Source organism: Passer domesticus, chromosome 2 (assembly GCF_036417665.1).
Source record: "Passer domesticus isolate bPasDom1 chromosome 2, bPasDom1.hap1, whole genome shotgun sequence".
Lineage (NCBI taxonomy): Eukaryota > Metazoa > Chordata > Aves > Passeriformes > Passeridae > Passer > Passer domesticus.
In genome coordinates this window covers 59,730,868-59,756,381 of record NC_087475.1, presented here as the reverse complement: position 1 = coordinate 59,756,381, position 25,514 = coordinate 59,730,868, and the positions used below count along the sequence as shown (strand labels likewise).

General features: G+C 35.9%; 1 long non-coding RNA gene across 1 annotated transcript in view; it reads right to left on the bottom strand.

Moving 5' to 3' along the window:
• Positions 1 to 701: 701 nt before the first annotated feature.
• Positions 702 to 25,514, bottom strand: part of LOC135295461 (uncharacterized) — a 131,854-nt gene continuing 107,041 nt past the window's right edge. Inside the window, exons 3-4 of the long non-coding RNA XR_010357571.1 lie at positions 3,769 to 3,947; positions 702 to 832 (exon numbers count right to left, since the gene is read on the bottom strand). This is a non-coding gene — a long non-coding RNA (uncharacterized LOC135295461). The remainder of the gene's footprint in view (positions 833 to 3,768; positions 3,948 to 25,514) is intronic.

Sequence of the window (25,514 nt, the reverse complement as noted above, 5' to 3'; positions counted from 1 at the left end):
CCATTTTTATCTGTGGGCTGGCTTCCACTCTGAATTTCATCTTTGATAAGGAGAATCCCAACCCCTTTACTCCCAGTCTCTGTGGGTCTCTTTATTTTCTTGTCCTTCTCTGTTTTCAGAGAGGTCCTATTCCTTTGTTTCCTCTAAATATGTTGTGGGTTTTTTTTTTGTTTTTGTTTTTGTTGTTTTTTTTTTTTTTTTTTTCATTGGGAAAGCTCTTTTTTTTTTTCCCCTTTCTTCTTCTGCCTAATATATCTGAGCTCTGTTGCTGTCAAATCCACAAGACTGACCTTCCACCAAATCTATTCTTTGGATGCCTTGTTCTGGGCTGATAATGAGGACATGCTTTGCTCCACAGTTGTCTTTATACATCTTCCTCCACCCTTTCCTTCATCCCAAACTAAGGTTTATTCACAATGTCCTTTGCCTCCTCCACCCATAGTGATGCAGGAGAGCTGGAAATGGGGCCTGTGGTAAATTCACAATGCATTGTCTCTACTTTCCTTCCTCCTAAGGGGAAGGGCTCCCTACAATCTTCCACTGCTGCACTATGGGATGCAGGGAATCCAACCAGCTCTGGCACCTGGTGCAGCTCCTCCCTCCTCTTCTTCAGTGTCTGCAGGGCTGTTTCACCTATTCTCACTTCTCTACAGATGTTATGCATTTTACCCCCTCCCCTGCCTCTTTCTTAACTCTGTTACCTGAGAGGTGCTGCTGCTGTGGGCTCAGCCTTGGCCAGTGGCAGGTCCACCCTGGAGCTGGCTGGCATTGACTCTGTTGGACACATGTAAAGCTTCTGGAAGTTTCTTACAGCAGGCACCCTGTAGACCCCCTGCTCCAGCATGCAAACCCAATAGAAGCAAAAACATCAGACTGTGATAACAACAACACTACTACTAATAATTATCAACATGATTTTTTCAGTATTAGCCTTTATCCTGCAATAATGTAGTATGTTTCCACATAGCATTGTGCTATACTTAAAGCTAGGTTTATTCAGAGAGATATATGATCCTGTAAATCAATGAAATTTTTTAATAAATCTCCCAGAAAAAAAATATTCAGGTAGAATTTCAGTATTTTTATATTATATTCAACTTAGGAAGCACATAAACAAAATGCCTTTTAGGTATTAACCTTCAAGTTAATGACCTCCTTAGGGTCATAAGGATAATTTTGTCAAGGAATAATGAAAGAAGTAGCTATACAGAAAGTAGATAAATGTGCAACTTTTCTAATTCAATAAACACTCTTGCTGACTAAAAAAATAGCTGCCTTTTTTTTTATGATGTCCATGTATTTATACACAGGTGAATGACACAACTGTATTTCCAGTTAAAATCTTACACAGGTTCTCAGGGACAATCACATATGCAGGTTGCCTCTGTCAGTGGAATAGGGTATGTGAGGAGAGCAGGCTATAGGGGTCTATAGCTTTCTTCCATGCTCAAGGGGACATTGAGAGAAAACGAAAAGGTAAGGAGAGTGAAACAACAAAGCTCAAAAGATGTTATCATACAGGAGGAATTCATGTACAACAGAGAATACTGACAAAAGTTGGTTGAAAAGATGTTTTTATCAGCAGCAGGCAAGGAATCAATGCTTAACTACCATTCAAGGCTGAAAGAGTACCAACAAAAAATACCAGTGCAGGTCAAATAAATCAGTACATGCACCCACCAATAAAATTACACTTATTCATTCAGATTCAATGATTAAGGAAATAATAAAGATTGTGATATCATGGAAGAGACGTGTAAAAAAATAAAGAGAATGAGTTGATAATGTGCTTTAAAAACATAAGGACAAAACATTTAAGCAAAGACATAAAATATGCATTTTGTCTGACTGAAGCTTGTGAAGAAGTCCCAGCTGAGTTTAATGAAGAAAAATACTCAAAGTGCTGATAAATCCAGGTTAAAAGTCACTATTTGGATATTGTTCAGTTTAGTGAATACACTGAAGTGAAAGTTCTGCTCCCAAGATATTTCTGAGATTAATTGGGTATATCAAAGAGAGCAAGAAAGTTTGTAATATATGTTTCTTTAATTTGGCTTTTAGAGTTAAAATTCTGCAATTAGAGATTTTGTCAAAGTTTCCAGAGAGGAAGAAGTACAGCAAAGACTTAAATTAATCTAACAAATGTCCTATTCACTAGACAGAGAGGGACTAATGCTTTACTGGTTTGTCTCCTCGCCATAATTTTTGAGTAACTGTAAGGAGAACTCTGCATTTGTCGCATCCATGTTGCACAGTTCTAAATAACTATATCAAATACAAGACAGCAGAAAATTATGCTGAGTATTAATCACTACCCACAGACTGGGGTGAAATGGAGTTATGCTCTCGCTGGAATCTCTTTGCAATGCCCTTAGTACAAAGGTCATTACAGGCAGTTTAAGTATAATGTAGGGTTTAGAGTAATTGTATAAAAATCTTTTAGCTTTTACCTTTTTGAGAGAAAAAAATCAATCTTTTTCTGTTTGAAATACATTTATTTGTGTGGTAAACTGGAATGGAAATTCTGGAATTTGTCATTAAAATCCATTTAAAACTGTGTGAATTTGAGACAGCAAACTAATAAAATAGTGTTTTCACAATGAGTTACAGAGAAACTATTTAAATTACTACATGAGATGAGACAGTTCCATCTGTAAAAAACCAATTTCTTTTAAGCAAAGTATCAGAACAAATCTGATATTGCCATTTCAACATCAAACTGCCTCTCTTCAGCTATTTACAATGTAATTGCCATCCCAATTTCAGCGAAGTTCTGAAATATTTCTCTTTCATGCTCTATCAAAGAGTTGTAAGGGTTTTACAAAACTTCAAACACAGCTGCATTTGAGGCAGTAGGGAATGGGAGGAAAACAAATAACACCCTTGCCCAAGGCCATAGGCTGAAGGAGGCTATGCAGCAGAGATTACAGTAACTCCACCCTTGCATGGAATGAGAAAGATATCTTTCTTTCTCATCATGTATTTCCAGATCTCACAAAGTCATCTCTGTCTTCAAATCTCTCTTAGCCCTAGAAATCTGTAGAGAAACATGCAATAAATTTGTAGACAAGATATTCTGAGTTGGAAGGGACACTCAAAGATCTTCAAGTTCAGCTCTCAAGTCAGTGACCCAAATGGAGACTGAGCCCACAACCTTGGTGCTATTAGAACCATGCTGTAACCAACTGAGCTAATTTCAGTGGTACATTTGTGCATGGAACATGCTTAAAAAGTCAGTCTCCCTATTTTCTTAGGTTACAAAATATGATTTAAATTAGAAACAAATAACTAATTGGCATGTGTGGAAAAAAAATAGTTATCCACAATTCAGTGCCATAAATATTTCCAATTAACATTTTAGCATGAAGCATATGGTTAAGAACCTAGGTTCAATTCAAGCAGAACTCCATTTGGGATTTAACTGATAGGTATTCTGTAAAACTCTACAGCATGTTTAGCAAACAGCAGCAAAAAATGTGTGACCAATTTAATCAGCATGTGCATTGGGAGTGGTTATAAATATGTTTCTAATGAATACCCAACAACCCTTGTGAAATCAACATTTATGTGCTGCTTTTTCCCTCCCTCCTCCACCTGTCTTCTGAACCTTGCAGTCTGTGTGTATTCACTGGTGAAAACCAAACAAAGAAAGAAAAGAAAAACCTGCATGCAAGGGCAAGAGAGGAGCTCTTGCAGTCGAGGAGTCTGACAGAGAGGAGGGCCGGTTACCTCCTCACCACCTTCACCTGGATTAATGTGGGCACTCACCTGAACACAAATATTGAACACTTGTAAACAGATGTGTCTGGAGTAGCACTGAAGCTTCTCTTGCCTCTGGAGTTTTGAAAATTTTTGTTCTAACATGTGGTTGATGAGACAGGCATGAGGGAAGTGCTCCACAGGTTCTGTTCCTCTGAAACAGGTAGAGTCAGAATATAGCTGTGAACCTAGCAGGAATGAGAAAGGGATTTATGTCACCACTCTTAGCTAGATCCTTTCAGAAGAGGACAGCTGTCTATAGATTGATCTCCTACCTAGACTGTTGTGAAAAATTTGTCCTGGATCTATTACCAAAAGGCCAGCAGTCTTTCATCCACTGTAGTATGTTTCTATACTCTCTTTAACAGAGCAATATTCCATTTACTCAGAGTATCAAAGCACCATTTTGAATGCCTTTTGTCTTCGCAGTGCCACAGTAAAGGGTGGTAATGCTGGAGTGGTTCCTGTACTTGGAAAATAAGGTGTAACAAATCTGGGTAGATGCATGCCAGGAAAGGGAAAAGAGGACTAAGTAGCTGTTCAGGACTGAGATTGTGCTTTTCATATTTACTGACATTAAGTAAAATGTTCTTGGTAGGGAGAAGAATTTAATCAATCAAGAAATGATTTTAAGTACCTTTAAAATTGCTTGTTGTCTCAATTCTATATGCTAATGCAATGATTCATGTGGCTTCAGTACTGCAGGTTGCAATCAGCCTTTCCAGTAACTAAACACAATCCTTTTAACTAGCATCCTGTAAAATCCACATTAAGAGGCTGCAAGCCTACTTCATTAATCTTTTCATTAATCTTCCATTCACCCATGAGACAAGAGGGGTCCTAGGCATCTGTGGGCTATTATATGCTGATTTTACCCTTTAAATATCTAGAATACATAACAATAATAGTTTACTGTGCATTGTTGCAAACGTGCCTGACAGCATTTCTATCTGCATCTGATCAAAAAAACCCATGTAAGCCAATTAAAATTCTATTCTGGGGGATTGGTTCATATCTAAAATTTTTCTGAAGTATTTGAAACATTTCCTTTTAGGAAAAAATATTAGATATGGGCTGACAGCTTGTATGACAAGTTTTAACCCAATGGGATTTGAAAAAAGATGATAAATTAATCCTGAAAATCCAGGTTTATAGCAGAAAGCCTTTTAGTCTCTTACCTGTATTACTAGTGAGAGCTGTTAGAATACTAACACTTCTTTAAAAAGCCCTTCAAAATGTTTCTTTTCAAAATTCAAACTTTAAAATACCTTAGTTGTAACAAAATGACAAAGCTATAGCACTGGAAAGGAGAACAATCCCTTCTTTAGATTTTTAAATTCATTCTATTAATGAGAAACATTTTCAAACCACTTTAAAATAAAATTCTGCAATAAAAAAAAGATTCTTTAACTTCTGTGCAGCATTCCAACTAAAGATCTTGGAGTCTTTGCCAACATTCATGAACTTAGGCTCTCAACCATTATGTGGAACATATAATTGCTCTCATTTACAAATGGATAAATTGAGTACACTCAAAGTGATTTAGGTATTACATTCCTTCTTCCTTCCTCAGCTTCCCCTGTGCATTAAAAAAATTACTTATTCATTGCACCAGAATTCACATGAAGATTTTTTTATATTCCCATCCATGTAGGAGATTAATTAATCTACCAAATTTATTTGAAAGATTTGTTTGCTGTTCCATATTTCAGGAGAGACATGCAAATGTCCCATCCAAAAGAGATACTAGGAAACAAGAGAAATATCAACCAACAAACAATGAACAGCTGAAGTTCATTCCACCTCACCTGAGCCACTCAAGCTAGGATCTTATCTGTTCTGCACCTCTATAAGTGGCAGAGGAAGATGGTAATTCAAGCCCAAAATGAAGAAGCTCTTCAGCCACAAAGTGAAAGGATAACAGATTTTTCCCCCTAAAGCTAGAACCAAAGTGCAATGTCTTTCAATGTAGCCTTGTTTTTCTTTTTTTTTTTTTTTTTTTTTTTTTTTTTTTTTTTTTTTTTTTGGTTGGTTGGTTGGTTGGTTTTTTTAACTTAGAAATCTAGGATGCTTCTTCTCCCTGTAAAGTTATGCAAAGAACTCCAAGCATCTTACTGAGGGCTCTGGAGTCTTTCTGTAGCCCTGGCATTTCCCAGTGATATAATACCTTTTCTCAGGGAGCAGGCTAAAATCACATATGGTTGAGTAGCAACATGAAGGATAAGATGGGATGAAACAGGATAAGATAGGATAGGATACTTTAAGATAAAAATAATAACTCAGTTATTTCTGGTTTTGTCTTGTTTCTAAAATACATTAAATATCCTTATAATATTTTTTAGTACCGTATTTCCTCCCTGCTCTTACTAGTGATAAAATGTAGGCATCTACTGTCCAGTCTCCTTTTGGATTCATGTGTAGTTTCCAAACAGACCCAAAAACTTTACTACTAAATCAAAGTGAATTAATTTACTCAATCTTTGTTCTCTTACTGGAACATTCTTAAGTAGCTGCAAACTTAACTTTCTTAAGTAACTGGAATCAAGAAGAAAAAGAACAAATCTAATCTCCCTACACATCTCTGTGGATGAGATATGGTTAACAGCATACACTTGGTGCATTTTCACTGTCCAGAAAGGTAACATTGCTAGATTTATTCCATCTGTACACTGCAGACCTCTGTCCATGTTAAGTATTTGATTGTATTCAGCAATTGCTGTCTGATCATCAATGTTTGCGAATCCATTTGTGGCACCACATAAAATTGTGCCTCACTACCAGCATTTTCAGCAATTGTAATTTCCTCAAAGAGATGGGAGATTTATTTTAGCCAGCTACAGTACTTGAGAGATTTATCAGTGCTGGACATTTTACAGCTGCTAAATGACCCTCCTGGAATACATGACAAACCAAATCTTATCTTTTCCTTTCTCTCTTTCTTTCTTTCTTTCTTTCTTTCTTTCTTTCTTTCTTTCTTTCTTTCTTTCTTTCTTTCTTTCTTTCTTTCTTTCTTTCTTTCTTTCTTTCTTTCTTTCTTTCTTTCTTTCTTTCTTTCTTTCTTTCTTTCTTTCTTTCTTTCTTTCTTTCTTTCTTTCTTTCTTTCTTTCTTTCTTTCTTTCTTTCTTTCTTTCTTTCTTTCTTCCTTCTTTCCTTCTTTCCTTCTTTCCTTCTTTCCTTCTTTCCTTCTTTCCTTCTTTCCTTCTTTCCTTCTTTCCTTCTTTCCTTCTTTCCTTCTTTCCTTCTTTCCTTCTTTCTCTTCCTTCCTTTCTTTCTCTTCCTTCCTTCCGCCCTATCCTTCCTTCCTCTCTCCCCCATTTTCTCTTTTCAGTTTTTCCTTCCTTGCTAAGAATGACTAAGAAAAATGGAAATGCACGGGAGCCTAAATAAATGTCCAAAGCATCACACTGGGCCATTATGTTCCTTCAGTGCTCTGTTGTGTTGACATTCAGGCTCATATTGTCATTTACAATGCACTGAGGCATTCAGCGGATCATATGATGATCTGAATCTCATGACTTACAGTCCATGTGTCAGCTGCTCCAGTAGAAGGGGATTTTTTAAAAGCAGAATGTGAGCCAGTGAGGGATGTCAAAATGTTTGAAAGACTATGTCATTGTTCCAGCCACATTAAACAAAAATGTTTTCAGAGTTTCTGTGGCTGCTCTGCTGTCACTAGTCAGTATCTACCTGTCTAGTGGCTTAGAACTTGAGGAAAGGCAAAATGAGAGCACAAAGGAAGGCATTTCTAAAGATTGTGGGACTAACATAATTACTCATGGCTGTTCAAAGGGGACAATTTTCCATTTTCAGGTCATGTTTTACTATTGTATGAAGGTTTTTCCTTTTCTAAAAGATTACAGGGAAATAAAATATATTCAGAAACATAAATATATGCATTGAGTATTCATATTCAAAACCACCTGGGAAAACAGCTTCAGCAATTTCCCATTAATGCACTTCTAAGTATTGAGAAACTTGTATTTGTAACTTTTCCACCAGAAGTATCATTATTTTACTCAGCATCCCTTCTGCAATTGTAAAATGCCTCTCTTGCATTCCCATTTTTCTTATGATTGTTTCATGCTGTCCAGAAAGTCTTCAAGCTGTTTTAAATTGATTTGCAAATGCAACTGATTGCTCACACTAACTCTTTATACTGTGTGTTATGCTCAAATTCTGGGTTTTGGGCAAAGATGAAGCATACTGTATAAATATATACATCAAATTGAGAATTTTTGTTCAGTATAACTGATATTTTAACACTGCAGTTCAAGAATCGTATTTCATCCTAATTTTACGGAAGAAGAAAGAAGGAATGATAGTGCAGCTATAATACTTGTATGGATAAAGAATTTTAATAGTATTAATAATGCAATTAAAATTGTAATACACACTTCCAAATTTATGTTCCTTTTTCAGGTGTTATGCCTTCTGTTCCACTACTTTTTGGGATCTTGTACCATTGAATACTTAATATAGCTTCTTAAAATAGCTTTGGACTGCTATAGAGGGAAGCACCACAGTTGTCAGGTTGTTCTTTTTGATCTGGCAGGAATATGATGTTTCTAGCTTCACCATTCTAGAATCCACTTGGAATAATTTTTATATATTTGTTAGCATGCTTTAAAACTTTTACTCTGTCTTCATTTATCATCACCTCCATGTTATATCCAAATTGACCATATATTGTGGCTTACCCTAAACCAGCTTAGCCCAGATCCAGCTCTACATTGCTGTATCAGTCCATGGATGAGTTAACAGTCATGAGAGGTTTTTAGCTGTGGGTTTGTTGATGCCAGTCTTTTCCCTATGCTTCATGTCATGTTAGTGCACCTCTGCATTGGTCATTGAAGACCTTTACTATCATACCAGGACTGCATTTCTCCACTTTGTTCTGTTAGGGCCAAATAGTAACTAGTATCTGCTTCAATCTGTATTACAAGGAAAGTTAGCCAAAGAAAAGCAAATTAGCCACGGACATCCAGGCAACTAGAGAAATTGTGGCCATGATTAGCCAGGAGAAACAATGCTGTGGGCAGGTCAAGAAAAGCTCAAGCAGAGCAGGTTTGGCAAGCCATGCCCCTGCAAACCAAGTAAACTCAGAGAAAACCCATGGCCTTGTGCTAGCAATGGCAGTGCCATTTTACAGGGCATAAATACTGCATGTGTCAGATACACCACAGTGCAGGGAGAGGAGGCCAGGCCTTGTTTTAAGCAGACAAGCTGGGCAGTGGAGCAATGTCAAGCAGAGTTAATTTTTCACCTGTTTCTGTTTCCCCTATATGATGTTGCCGAGGAGACTGATGGGGAATTTGCAGATGATTCTAGTTAGTTCAAGGATCAAAATAACAAGTGCAAATATTTTACAATTCTACATGCGTTTAAATTCTCACTACGAAACTGTGTAATGAAATCTTTTGTGAGAAAAACCCAGAGACGTTGATGTAAATGGTTCTAAAATATTTTTTTTCTGTTCTGAATGAAAAGCAGTGCTTCAAAGTCTGCTACATTTTACCATGGCTGTGATCTGATTGAAGAAGCTGTGGTTCTGGTCATTTTATACAGCATAATGATACCATTATTTCAGAGCAGCAGAACCCATCTGGTGGCATTTAAACTGCAGAGGAGTTGTTTTTTTCTAAAATAAAATGAAAATTGACTCTTTTTTTTTGTTTTGCATTAATTGTGAGAATGGTGTGGGCTCTTTCTGTCATTTTCTTTTCTGAGTTCAGCAACAGATACAAGGTACAATAAATAATAAAATAACTTGTGGATTGGAGGATGGCCTTGTGCATCCATGGTTTCTCTTGAAAAATTTGTGGCATTTTTTATTTCTGCATAACACATGAATTCATCCTGATCCCTGATGAGATTCTACATAGCATAAAAACATCCATCTTAAACAAGGTGTTTATTGAAATACCTCATATATCCTATCTAGTTGTTGTTATGTTTTATCAGATATGAATGAGCTCCCCAAGGATGTAAACATATGACTGGAACTAATTTGATGCACTAAAAATTAATATTCCTTCCTTTAGACCTTTTCCACCTCAGAATAAACATGTTATTACTGATAAAGGTGACATGAACTGAGATTACCTGTTTCTCAACATTAAACAAAACCTATACCATTTAAATATAAATACTTTAGTAACAGCCTCATTTTCTGGGGGTTTTCTAAATTATTTTTTAAGTTTTATTTTCAATCTAGTTAAAATTGCAAAAAAATAGAAAACTGAAAATTGAATATTATTCTTAAACCTAACAGAGGTGAATGTGCCGAATCTGAGTCTGAAATGACAAGCACATCAGTCACTGACACAAACCAGCTGCCAGGTCTCTTTTATATGCAAGTCATTCAGTGAGATATCAAAACGTGGAAAATATAATACTGCTACCAACATTTCTTGTTGAATTAATGCCCAGGTGAGTTCTTCTGAAATGCTGTAGTTGTATCTTAGAAAAAACAAGAAGCAGTAAAGCATCATACTTATTAGGACCCAATTTGCCACAGCAGCAGTCAAGTGCTTCAGCCTTTCCCAGATGCAATGGCAAGGGAGGACTGGGGATTGGGAAATTTAGATTAAATTCATAGTGTGCTGCGCATTTAGAATTCAATATTGACAGCTCTAATTACACACACCTTTCTATCACAGTTCATCAGCTAAGAGCAAAACACTAGAAACAACAGTATCAACTTCTCATGAAAATAAATATATAAGTGCAGAGCCAAGCACTCCAGAGTTTCTGATCTTTCACCTTTCTTTCTGGCAAATCCCCATGTGTTTTTCCGTGTGCTTTTTTTTACATTTCATTTTTCAAATAGGAAGAAGGAAAAAAGAAAAAAAAATCTGCCTAGATGTTAAGCCTTCATTCAAAATATAATCTTAAAATATAGCCAGAGTGTAGGGAGTGATGTATTCTTAGGATATTTGCCTTCCAGCAGCTTTTTAAAACAAAGAAATCTCTGCTACTTTTCAGTCTTCTTGCAACACTGATGAAGAGAAATAAGGACATGGAGAAGGCAAATATTTTAGAATAGGTTGGACCACTTCGTGGAAATAATTAATTCTCTGTCAGCAAAAGACAGAGCTTGGATAACTAAATAATGGCTGAGATGAATCCTGTTCTTTCAGAATACACCACTAAGAACACAAGAAGTCCTGTCTGATATTAGGCATACTTATGTCCTCTGTGCAACTGCATGTGTCAGCCGTAGTCCAAATGCAGCACTTTACAGCATTGGAACAGATGTTACAGTCAGTTAATTTTAAATATGATTTCCACCAGCACAGAAGCTGATTGAAGTAATTCATCAGCATATCCCAGGTCAAGTAAGTGAGAACTTGCTCAGTCAAGTTACAGCTCACCAGTTACGCATAATGAGAAATGGGGTTTTATTTTATAGGATATTGTTCTCAGTAAGAACAACTTATTAATTGTTCCAACAAACAGGTTTTGTGAGTGATTGCATGTAAGTAATTCTAAACCTCAACTAGTGTGGGAACAGTTGTCTACTTTTCTTCTCTGAATCTAGTTCTGTATACTTAGTAATATTAGTTAAATCTCAAACCATTACAAAGTATGGCTGTATCCTTTTTTTTTTTTAGCGCCATGTCTCCAGGGAAATTAAAGTTCCATTTTGAGTTAGGCTATGAATTAACTACTGCATAATCTTGGTTTAGATCTAGCATCAATTAGAGGGTGTGTAATCCATAGATTATGGATTACAGCCATTCCTTATGTAGTAAATTCCCTGTGATATGGAAGTGTGCCAGGAAGTTTAAGGAAAGAGTCACTGGTGTCCAGATAAGACGGAGATATGCTTAGCTCAGGATGAGTTAGGGCAAGATGAGTGCAGTCAGTAAAGTATTCCTTGTGTGATTTTCCATTTTATAACCATTTATTCAAAATTTCATAAAATATGGAGGTATTGTAAAACTGCTATGGATGAACTCTGCAGTCATTTAAACTTCAAGTAATTTGGCCATGTCAATAATAGCGGAACACAAAGTTCTTGTGTGTGTTCATGGAAACCATGACAAATTTTTCTCATTCATTTTACAATATTACTTCTCTAGTGCATGAATCAGATTTGTTTAGCAACATACATGTCTTAAAAGAGAAAATAATCAATTTTTATTCACATTAAACCTACATTTTATCTATGGATATGGCATGAAATGTATTTGACATTTTTGTCTTTATAGAAGCGATAGACTACATAACTTCACAAGCTAGCAGAAGTTTCTACATTCAAAATGTCCAAGACTTTGCTATATCTTTATACCTTTAAAGGATAAAAATAATCCTTTTATCAGCATTATGAATATTTTAATATGCATATGATTCAGTTCCTCGTACCTAGTTGCAGGGTTCGGTTGTTGCCATGCAGACTGCTGTAAAGATTACTGTATATGTCCTACTAAAAATTTCCTTTTGTTTCATTCCAGATATTATTCATTAAAAAGCAAATTTTCTCAATAGGTGCATTAATGTGCTGACATGCCAAAGACTCTTCTGTTAAAACATTCAGATACTTGGACAAAAGACTTTAAAAAAAAAAAAAAAGATGAAGCATTACACATCCAGCAGGACTCCATATTTTGTTTATCTCACAATCATTTTGTTACCTAACAGACACAAAGTACTTGAAAAGAAGCATTCAAACAATTTTCATGTTAGGTTGTCTGGAATTGCATTTTTACAAAAATTTTTTTTTTTCTTTATGGGTTGTTACTGTTTTTCAATAGTGGTGTCTCTGAATTAATGTCTGACAGATAAGAAGCTCTCTATATGTTCTGGCCATTTGCAAACTCTGTGGAAATTCTGCACCCTGTCTGGAGAAAGGTTGTTAACAGAATCATGTCCTCAGTTTTCTGTGTAGACACATATATGTCTAGTCTACAGTGTTGCTTGCTTTAGTCAGTTAATTTTTCCATAACACTGAAGTACCAGTTAGCACTTTCCAGATGAAAGTAATAGATGTCATTTTCTCCAAAGTCAGTGAATGTAGCAGGTGTAAAAACCCAATTAATTTCCTTAATTCATGTGTAATAATAAAAATCCCCAAATATTATACAGAAAGCCTAACTGTGTTACTCCTTTCATGTCCATCCAGAGCTATGAGGAATATGAGCAATTGCCGTATTCCTCAATTGGTTTGAGTGAATGTGTTGGCTGCATTGTATGGCACCATTCTCTGGCTGGATGCTTCTGTTTGCAAAGCAATATCTTGTTCATAGTTTGGTATTTTTTTTAGAAGGCATTGTTTGAAAGATGTGCATTTAAGCGGATTTGTAAAAACTTTTTAAAGTGCCCATTTATCCATTTACTAAAATAGAAAATGCAAAACAGAACTGCAAGTTTGTGCAATGAAATCAAATAATCCTTTTTTCTGATTTGTACATGGAAGCTTATTTATATGTCACTTGACTTTTAAAGAAGTTAGCTTAAGTGTGGGCAAGTCCCTGATTCAAAACTGTGGAAGCTTTGTATTTATCCCCAGGTTAGATTTTGTTTCAAATCTTCATATGGTTTGTGTGTGCTCTTATAATTACATCAACAGTGTCTCTAAAAGACATTTCTCCTTTTAAATATGCAGAATTTATCAGTGATTAGTAAACATCTGTTACCAAGTGTGTTGTAGAATATCATCTCTACATCATGATAGCAGGATTGCATTTAATCTGTTCCAACAACTCGAAAGATTAAAGGTATAAGTACTTCAAGAAAAGTTAGGAGTTTTTTGTTTACAATATTTTCATCATAAAAGAGTTTAAAATTTTCAAATATCTACATTTATACATATTATTATGTTGATAAATGCCATCTGATGATTTCTCTAATCTTTCAGTTACAGTGGAATGATGCTTTTACTATCTGTACAAGAAATTAGGTGATGTGAGAGAATTCTCTTGGTCCTGTATTAGCAATACCTGATGCAGTATTTTTTCCAGGTCACAGAATACCCCCCCCCCCCCGCCCCCCCCCGCTCTGTTTACTGAAACAGTTGTTTAACTGTGAGCCTGTTCCCCACAATCACAGTCTTTCAGGATTTGAAGTGAACCACATGTTGATAAATGCTCAGATACTCAGATGCTGAAGCAGAACATGCCAGCTGTACCTAGTTTCATTTTGCTCCAGTGAGGAACTTTGGCTCAAGTCAAATAAGTATTTAATCACAGTCTTATGTCTTCTTCCAGCATTGTTTTGAATTTAAGCACTCAAAACTTCTCTTGCCATGTACACTTCCCTGAGACCCTAGTGAAGTTAGAGGACCATAGATTTCCCAGGCTGTAACACCCTCACCTCAATCTTTCTGAAAGATCTGCTGTTGCATATTGTTGTACTTGGACACCAACCAGCAACTCATCACCACAGTTACTCACTCACTCCCAACAGTGAGATAAGGGAAAGGATTGAAAGAGTAAAAGTGAGAAAACACATGGGTTGAGATAAAGACAGTTTAAAAGGTAAAAAAGTCACCAGCACAATAAAACAAGGTATTCATTCACCATTTCCCATGGGCAGGAAGGTGTTCAGCCATCCCCAGGATCACAGGGCTCCCTCATGTGTTAACAGTGACTTGGGAAAACAAATGTAATCATTCAAAATATTCCCCCTCTTCCTTCTTCCAGCTCTATTTGCTGAGCATCATACTATATAGCACAGGATATTCCTTTGGCCAGTTGGGGTCAGCTGTCCAGGCTGTGCCCCTTCCCAGCTGCTTGTGCACCCCCAACCCACTCTCTGTTGGGGTGGGGTGAGAGGCAGAAAAGGCCTTGACTTGGTGCAAGCACTGGTGAGCAGTAACAAAAACATCCCAGTAATATCAGCCGTGTTTCCAGCACAAATCAAAACACAGCCCTATACCAGCTACTGTTGAGAAAATTAACATTATCCCAGTCATAACCAGCACAAAAACCCTTATAGCTATGGGGTGTTTCACTGAGAGATGACCAAATTGTCTATTGTTCTGAGCATAGGTTTTATCCATGAATAGAATCCAGTATCACTCCATTTGGACGAAAGGGATTACTCCTGGAAATTCCTGTAAAATGCTTTTTGAGTTCAATTTTTATGATCTACAAAATATGTGATTATTTTTTTTCCATTTTTTTAGATGCTGTAAGTTTACTTCCTTCAACTCCATATATATTACTCTTACATTTTAAGTGTGTGTATTGGTCCACAAAAGCAATTCAGTTAGGATTGCTTTCCTTATCATGTTAAATTCAAATTTCTTTCAGTTACTCCAGCAGAATTCTCCACTTTGCTTGAGGTTAAATACATTTAATTGTGTGTATTTTGATGAAATAATTTACCTTCACTAATCTCTTTAATGACATGTGAAGTGAATTTATATAATGACGAACAGAGATTAGATAACTTTGGCTTCATCCATAATGTCTTTCTAATGCATACCAGTCAGTTAATTCAATCTCTGTGCTAAGAGGTGTTGGCTGAATCATTAATTTTTTTTACTGGTTACAGGTTTCCAGAGAAGTTACCCATTTTACTTTCCAAGGGAATTAGCTGATTCACTTGCACAAAAAAAATCCAGAAAATAATATCCAATGCTGGGGGGCAAATGGATGATGACTGGATAAAAAGGTGGACTCCATATTTTTTGGTGAAACTATACTTTTGAACACTTCAGAATCCTGATTCCAATATTTTGGTATTGTTTTTTATCTAAGTAGCTTAGAATGTAAGCTGAGTGTGTTTAGATTGTGTGACTATCCGCCTACCCTCTTTGGAATGTTGAAACACCTCGATATCCCCAGAACATATTCATTAGACAAGGCTTTACATTAAAGATGGGTAGAATGTAGCAAAGTATGTGGATTAATTTCTAAACTAAGTAATGGCAAGGAAATAATCTGACATGTGAAGAACCTCATAATAAAACCTCATTTCCATGTGATAGATAATTAAGCAAAACGGAGTCAACTTAGCACAAAACAGATTGAGAGCCACTTCTCTCAGATTAAGTTGGTATCTGATGAAACTAAAATTTTAGGGTTTGGTCTGCATAAGATGATATACAGATAAGTAAATATAATTTTTAAGTCTTCTCAACTTAAATATTCACATCATTTGTTTAGTCAGCAAAGTGAGATATACTAGAGGAGAAAATGGTACCAGTATCTGTCTTGTATTTCAGAAGAAAGTGATTTTGTGTCTTACCTACCTAATTTAAGTGCAAGGTTTATATCTGAGAAGGATGAACAGAGAAAAACAGTTCTCTCCAAGTTATGACATCATCTATCTTCAAATACCAGGATTTAAGAACCAGACCCTGAGACTGTGGTGTGAATAAGTTAACAGCTCTCTGTTCATCACCAAAACTTCTACATGTTTTATAATTAGATTCCAAAATTTACCTTAAATTTGGATATTAAAACCTTTTCCTTTTTAGCATTTATCTGTGCTGATGTGTTCAATAAGACTACTATAGTGGCAATAGCTAAATTCAAGTCTTCTATTTGAGGTCACTGTCTCAATAGTTTTGTATATTTTCCCTGCTCTATATGCTTCTTTCTTTGTAATAGAGCTAGGAAATGGATTTGTAGTAGCTGCAGTTTCAAGAGTTCATTTCTCTTCTGGTATGTTTTCTGTACAAGTTCTTCAAAGAAAATAGTAAGTTGTTGAGCTTCTTATGTTTGTGCATACAGAAAGCACAAGAACAATAACAAAAACTCTGTGGTTTGTTTGGATTTTAAAAATGAAAGTTATTTCTCTGGTTTGTAAAATATCAGTCATATCTGCACATTTTTTACTGGGGTCTTATACCTGCTAATTAATTTCATTTTGAAAACTTAAGATAAGAGTCACAGTCAATAATTTTTGCATCCTTATTCAATTTTAATTGTTTGATATTCAGAAGTAGATTTGGCTCTTTCACTCCCCTTTACTAGAATTCCTACTCTATAGATCTGTGCAGCTAAAAAAAATAAAAATCCATTTCTTCTGTGTCCACAAATAAATATAAAAATTATGACACATATACCCATGTTCATGCAGTCACAGATTTATCTGACTTAACTTCAACCTAATTTGCTTTCTCCTTAATTTTGAAAATGTCATAACCTTCTCTTATTAACCTACCATGAGCCCTTTTCCTCTGGTGCGTGTTCTTTTCTTGAGGTCAGAACAGGTCATGCGTTTCCCTCAAAAGATGTGGCTATCAAAGCACCAATCATCCAACAGATACATGTTGTAGCTATGGAGCAACTCCAGGGTGTCACTGTCATAATCCACTGGTGAAGGTCACCAGCACCATGACTTGCCTTGTACCAAGATCAGCCTCTCTGAGTACTCCATTTGCAGTCACGGAGTCCTGCTTTCTCAATCCCTGGCAGTGCACCTAATAGCAATAATTAACTACGCTCTCAGAAATTCCCTTTGCATGCCTTTACTTTGAATGTTCAGGCTGAGTACTAACAATACATTTTTCCATTGATATTTAACAGTAAAAAATAGTTTTTCTGAAATAAGCAGTACAAGATTCTTCAACTTCTCACTAAAGGTCATTTTGACCAATTACATTACAAAAGGAAGGTGAAAAAAGAATGAAGTAACACATACTGTAAATCCTAATTGTGGTTCATCACAAACTGGGCTTCATCCATGAATGTTATTTTTCTTCCTTACTTATAAGAATGGGTTTATATGTTGAATTGTCCTATTTCTCTATAAAATATCTAGATGTAAATGGCAATAAAGGTAGTGATTTATAGGAACATAGACCCATAGAAAGGCTTGTGTTGGAAATGACCTTGAACTGAATATAGTTCCAAAAAAACTCCTTCAACAGGGACAGAGAGGCCATCCACTAGACCAGGTTGCTCAGATTACCCTCTGACTTGATCTTGAACACTTCCAGGGATGCAGCATCCACAGCTTCACTGGGCAACATGTTGCAGTGCCTCACCACCCTCTGAGTAAAAAATTTCTATCATTTAGTCTAAATCTCCTCTTTTATTTAAAAATTGTTTCTGTCTTGACCTATAGATATCAGCCCATATAAAAAAGTCAGTCTTGCACTTTATTATAAGACCTCTTTAGGTACTGGAAGGACACAATAAGGTCTTCCCAAAGCCATCTCTTCTCTGGGTTGAACAACCCCAGTTCCCTCATCCTGTTTTCATAGGAGAGGTGTTCTAACGCTCACATCATCTTTGTGGCCTCCTCTGGATCTGCTCTAACAGGTCCATGTTCTTCTTGTGCTGAGGACCCCAGGGATGGATGCAGCATTCCTGTTGGGGTTTCAGGAGAGCAGTGCAGAGATGTAAGTATTTTGTCATTGAGGCAATTAAGTATAAGTAGGGCTATATTTTAGCTACTTTCTTTCTTTGTTTTAATAATAATGGAGTTCAATGCAATCTTTCTGAACTCTATCTCACTAAAAAATATTTCAGCATGAATTCTTGCAAAAACTATATTAGTAGAAAATAGCCCTCCAACAAATACTGGCTTTGTTGAAAATAAATTATTTACAATGTTCTTACAATCTATCTGGTTGGCCAGACTTTGTGAGAAAAACTAGAAGAAAAAATAGATCAAACAAATTTTATGCATAATTAATTGTATGTTTTAAAATAGATATACCCTTTTTGTAGGAAAAAAAAAATATAAATCAGCTCTAACAGTAATGTCTTGTAAACTTTTTGTGCTCTGAAGAGTTGATGACTGTTTTCTAAATACAGATATTTTTACTACCTTTACATATTTCACTGAATGTACACTCTACCTATTCTCATCTGTCTGCTTTACTGTTTGGAAATTATTTTATTCTCCAGTAGGGCAATTATATTCCTGTTAAGGACATGAAAGATAAAGCACTGTAACAGCAGTAGCACAGTAGCGATGTTGCTCTTGGTGTTGAATAGCTGCTACAGTCCACACCAGGGGTGCCTGCACTTAAAAGTTGAGTGGAAAGAAGAAGCTAAAAAATACAGTAATTTTAATTTCTGCACTTCTGTGCCTGTGTGTGGTCAGTGAAAACTTGGGACAGTTTTTTGCAGCTCCTAGGGAATTTGGCTAGGTTTTTGTACATGAAAACTGAAGAAAGTTCACAATATGAAATGGTCTGAAAAGCAGAGGTGGGGGACGTTCTTTCTAGGAAGGACACTGGTGTGTAGCCAACTGGTGGTGAAGATGAACAATCTGACCAGTCCAGCTGCTCATCTGAAAATTAAAACTGTTTCTGTGGCTTTTTTTTTTTTTTTAATCACACAGAAGCTTATGTTTACTGTAGATATCTTGTAGGTTTCTAAATAGCATGCAAAAGGGAAAAGTGTGTATCTTCAATACACCTTAGGAGAGCAACTTGCAGAAATAAAGTTTTGTAGGTAATAAATACGTCAGTCACATTAGCAAACAGACCTTGCTCCTGTATTGTTAATCTTCACTTTGAGTTCTAAGTCACTGTGAACAGCATGTTGTTTTTGATTTGGGAATATGCGCATACACTCCACAGTGAGCATAGCCCCTTTCTCTGCATATAACATTTCTATAGCATATAGGAACTAGGTTTGAATCTGTAGTCTTTTACAGCATGATGCTCTCATATAATAACTTGGCCAAGTTTGTGTCATTTTATTGTATTGTATTGTATTCCAGTAGAAACATTCACAAATTTTAACTCCAACCTGAGAAAATCACAACATTTAGGGTGGCTTTTTGACTTGTTCTAACAGTTAATTCGTATCTTTAAGACCTTCCTCAGCTGTCAAAGTTGTGAATTTGAGAAATTAAAATCTAGCATCTGCTATAATAAATTGATTCCAGAAACTGAAGTTATAAGACACAAAAATCAAAAGTATACACTCACATTCCCTTACACCATTCCCCAAATAACCAGTTAAAAAAAGGTGAAGTTAAAACATAGGATGTTGTGATTGCTGTGAATGCCAGTCATTATTTTCATGGCTTTTTGTTTTTTTCTGCCACACACCTCAAAATATTACACTTTAAAACCATCCTCAGAGCTATAAGGGAACTTAAGGATTGTCTGTTTCTTACATCCTTGTCCCTAAACTAAAGAATGAAAATCTGTTTCTGACAAAGCATAGACTTGACGCTTTGTATAATTTTCAGCTATTATAATATATTAATATTAATGCATTATTGGAATATAAAACATGAACATAAATCATTTTCCCATATGGGAAGAGAAGAACCGAAAAACATTTCAAAAGAAAATCAAGAACAAGATAATTCTGGTTTGGTGGGGGTTTTTTCTTTTTCTTTTTTCTTTTTTTTTTTTTTCTATAAGGACACACTGTATTGACCTAATTTTAAGAAAAAGTTTTACAAACATCAACCTCTTATTACAGATGTTTAAAGGATGAAGATTTTTTCTCTTTGTCATACTGTACAAATAAGTCAATACTCACCTTTTACTCTAAAAGAACTTAATTAAGTAAAATATTATCTATACAGCAGAGCCTAAGAGTACATCCCACTTCTCAGGTTTCTGCCTGTGCTGGGCATGTCCTGAATATGTTCAGTAGGATGGTGCTTATGCATATGAGTGCCTCCTTTCCTCTGTGGTTTCATCATAAAGAAATTGTTCGCAAAGGATGAGACAGAAATGTGATGTGCAGTGGCCATGTCTACAATACTGATTAAAACAGGATTAGAAACCACATCACATGGTTCAGGACTGTTGGTATTCATGTTACTGAAACCTTTTGTTAGCAGATGTGTCTTGGAGAGGCATTTGGGAAAAAAAAAAAGAGCAATTCAACAATTCAGTGGTGTGGATGAGCAAGGATTTATGTCTCAGGTTCACCCCCCAGCTTGCTTTTATTTAATATTGCACATGTACTCTGCCTGCTCTGGATGGCCAGTGAACCTGACATGGGCCACAGGAGGCATCAGCAAATACAGCCAAAGCTGAAGATGTGGCAAATACGGAAGAAATAACATTTGAGTTCACAGCTCTGAGCGTAAACTACAGAAACATAATTGGTTTGGGCTTCATCATGTCCAAAGGCAGCACACAGTTTCTATGTTTTGTATTATTTTTCCATCTGAAAGTCCTGGCTTAGAGTTATGGCCTGAATGAGGAGTCACTGGCCTGCACTCTGAATTCAGTGGGTAGGGACAGTGCGACAGGCATGGGGAAAGGAAATGACATCTGACATGAGAGCTTGGCCTCTTACAGCATTCTTAGCCTCTCTTTTCTTTAGACACACTTAGTATCTGAGTTGTCAAGAAACCAAAATCCTCATCTCTGAAGAAATCAGGCTGAAGTTGAACCACTTTTGCATCTGCTTAAAATACACTGAATTTTAAAACCACTGCAAAATTCAACTGAAAAAGTCCTTCTCCTGTGTGTGGCTACATGGCTTGTTGAATTCATTTTTTTAGTAGTTTTGATGAGTCTGAATATTATGTTTGCAAGCCTGATCTATAAAATCTTTCTGTCTGACCTTGTTCTATGTAATTGGGGGTGTAATAGGCAGATGTTTTGGGAAATTGCAGCTTTGCTCAGCTGGCAGGCAGATTCCAATCAGATTTTGTTCATCATGCATCTGAGTATTGCTAAGCTCTTGTCCCCCTTTCCTTTGTGCTTGTGACTGCTTAAAATATAAAAATGATAAGGCAAGCTCTCTGGAAAAGGGAATCAAGATGTCTATTCATGGGCAAGTAGTGATGCAAAGATGGCACCAGCACACTCCTTGCCATTGCTCCTTTGCCCTGAGCAAAATGAGAGCATCTTGTGAGTGTAGGGGAAAGCTGCTTCAAATTATGTGTTAAATTATGCTCTAAATTACACACATTTTTTAGATGTTGCTGGAGGCCTATTCTGTCTCTTGTTCATGATACTATCTTAGCACAGGTCAGGCAGACCTAGAGTCTGTTTCTGTAAAGGAAGATCATCTCAATATAATCTCCTGGGTACTGAGTCAGCTAAATAGTTAATCCAAATGGTCTTCTGAGTTTTTAGGATGATTTTGTATGTTTTATTTTTTATTTTGTTTCTCTTTTTAGTTTTGGGTTGTTTTTTTTGGTTTTTTGTTTTTTAGTGGGTTTGTTTGTTTGTTTGTTTTTAAATAAATACAGATAAAGTCTTTTGCTTCCTTTGTGCTTGGAGATCATAGGCATTTTTCTTGCTTGATCCATCAAGTTTTATTTTGAGCAACAGAGCAGTAGTATGAAATCTGAACTCAGTATAAGTCAATGTAGTTAATTTTATGAGACACTTAAAAGATGTAGTTACATATCACTTAATCCCTAAGCATATGTGTTGGCTGTGACTTTCAGTACTTCTGTGTAAAACATTTCTGGGCCTAAATTTAGTCATTACTTCCCATAATAAGGTATTTTGAATTTACAGATGAGGTGAAGCCAGAACTTTTAGATCATAGGTTATGCAATGGTAATTACTTTCCTAAGAGTTTCTCCCTTAGCAATCAGCAGGATTCCTCCAGGCTAGGATGTCTGCTACCAACCTGAGCCATCACTGCAGTGGGTCCTTGCAGCCCCTCAGCAGCAGCTCTGGACTCCCTAAGGCAGCCAATGTTATCTTTGTGCTTGCTGCCTGTAAAACAAGGATTATTTTCTAGTGGGCGGTTAAACAGTAAAAGGTATGGGAGCACCTTACAAGCCAGTATCACAAGAAGAATTTTCTCTTATGCTACAGTTCTGAAAGAAGATGTACTTCTCTTAAATACCTACAAAGATCACTAGGCATTGCTGGAACAAATTTTTTATCCTTTTCTTTGCTGAGCTTTCAAATTAAAATGTTTTCTCTGAGACACAAATATAATCTCCTTTGTAATTTAGAGTCCTGGTGATATCGTTAGGCCCAATAACAGCTGTGATTTCTTTAGGGAGAGTTTAATCAGTTTGTTGTGACACGGTACCAGGAACTCAATTGTGATTGATCACTATTGCTCAAAAACTGGCCAGAAGTGAGTCTGAGCAAATCATTTAAACAATGCCTCAGAGCTGTAGAACCTCAAACAATGAGAGGCCTCTTGAAGCTGGCAGAAATATTAGCAGTCTTCAGGAATGGAAGGGTTTCCAGTGGCTCTGTAAATATTGCCTTCAGCATGGCTGGGGAAACTTCTGTTATCCCTTTACTCTGTGCATTGCTTCTCAAAATTGGATGAAAGGTAAAGCACATCACTTTCTGAGGCCACCTTACTACTTGTACGATGTCAGTGAATTTTCAGGAAATTTTAATAATATTCTTTTAATGAAAAATGATTCTCCATAGTTCTGCAGGTCTGTATCAGTAAGGTTATTTTCTCTTTTCATAGATTCAAATAATCCAAGAGATCTTTATGCTCATTGATGGTTAACTAACATGCATCCCGACCATAAAATTTCTTCAGTGATGTTATAATAAATCAGTATTTCATGGCTGATCTAAAGGTTGCTCTTTAAAACAACATTGAATCCAAGGCATCAAGTCATCAAGCTAAATTATTCCTAGGTAAATTATTTTAGTGGCTATTTGCCTTTGTTGTGGATACATAGTAGATCCCACTTTCAGTCACTAGATCTTGTCCCACTTCTACATCATACCTTTACTGACTGAAATCTTCTTTGATGTAACTAACAAACAATAGGACAAGAGGAAGGAGCCTCAAGTAGTGCCAGGGGAAAAAAATTCTTCATTGAAAGGGTTATGGAGAATTGGAGCAGGCTCCTCAGGGGAGTGCTTGAGTCACCATCCCTGCAGCTATTTAAAAGACTGGATGGAGCACTTGGAGGCATGGTTTAGTAAAAGATTTGGCAGGTCTGGGTTAACAGTTGGACTTGATGGTCCTAAAGGATATTTTACAACCTACATGATTCTATGATGTTACTCATAACAACAAGATCCCTGAAGGATTTTTCTCTGGTTGCTAGCAGATACTAGTCTCTGTGCCATCATATTTTAACCGGTATGTTGCCAATGCCTTGAAATGGTTTGCTGCAAGCTCCTTCTTTTGAGAAGATCCAAAATCATTATACTGTAAAATACCCTAATATGGAGAGAATCAAAACATCAACATTTGCTCTATTATGCCTTTCACAATCTGTTTGAGTCTCAATAGATTTTCTGCTCTTACTACAGTAATGTCACAGGTCTGCTGGCAGTGATCAAATCTGGTTTTTCTGTCTTTTTTAGGTAATTTAACTATATCAAACACCTTTAATAACTGATTAAAAAATGTTTTGATGACCCAATACCTTATTGTCTAAGCCCTAATTTTCACTTTAAATTTGTTTTTTTATTTTCCTTTTGCAAGTTGGACATTAGAATCACACATAATATTCTAGTAATAACTTTACTAGTGCTGTAGATCAGCTTTCTATTTCTACTCAATATTTCTTTATTTATGCATACAAGGATCACAGCTGCTTATCCAAATGTCATATTAAAGTAAGAGCTCATCACCATGAGCTACTTAGTTTCCCCAAATACCTGTTTCTTAAGTAATTTATTTCTAAACTACTGTCCTTTATATATATATTTTTATCTTGAAATAAGGGGTAAGAAAAACAATTCTGAAAAGAAGAAATATTGAAAATTATAAACACTGGTTAAAAAAATAAACAAAAGTGGGAAATTCTTTCATATATAAGAGATAAAACTTGGTCACTTTTGTAAAAGTCAGAGGTAAGAAGCTATATGTCTGCAATTCTTTCCCAAATATTTGCAAGCCTAAAAGACTTCAGGAGTTGGATGCCCGCAATATTTTATTTCCTTTTCTGTGAAACAAATATTTAGCTCCCTCTACCAATTTAATCTTCTCGTAGGTTGTTAATTCTACATAATGCTATTTGAGTTTTACATATTTCAACCAGATAATTTTATATATATTATAAAAATTTGCACATCTTGTCAAAAATTATGACTCTTCTGTAATGAAATACTCTCACTATATTTTAACCAGGCCTCGGTGTAAAAGAGCAGCTTTCTAATTCTCCACTGGAAGCATTATTCAAGAAGGTAACAAAGAACAAGCAAAAGTTGTAAGACAGGAGAACTGCTGACAGCAGATGTAGAACTGAAAACAGGATTAGGATGAAAGAAGATTCTGATAATTTATCAACACTTTTGTTGATTTCCATTTAGCTTTGAAATGACAGATCATAATCATGTTAAAAAAAACAAACCCAGCAAGCATCAATGAGAGCATGCCAGGGACATGCTCAAGATGGTATTACTAGAGTAAGAATATTACAATTAAATTGGAATGTAATAGTAAAAAGTGCTCCAGACAACCCTACAGAGATATAGGGGAAAAGAGAGAGAAGCAGGAAAGAAACAGAAAATAGCCAAATTATTCAGAATAGTTAAATTTAGATGAGGGAAAAAGTACAGCAGAGTTATGTTGGTCTAGGAGAAAGACTGGAAGACATTAATATTGAAGACATCTATTTTTCATTAGACAAATCCAATCCTTTTATTTCTCCTGTTAAAATTGGACTCTGTTCACAGATTACTTTGGTATCTTTCTATCCATTTATTTCCTTAATATTCAAAATTACATTTTTGGAAGCTATTGACATGACTTTTTGTGCTTGCTGACTGAATCAAGTAATAACTTTTGGTGTGGTTTTGTTTAATGAAAGAGTGTAGAATTTTCCCTTTTATAGTTTGACTGGCAAATCTCTCTTTTGAAAATGCTTATTTGTAAATACCCTACTGCTCCAACATTTGATATAATCTTTTTCAGGTTTTGAAGTGGTGGCTAAGAAGACAGGGAGTAAGAGCAGAGATGAGAATGTAGGTG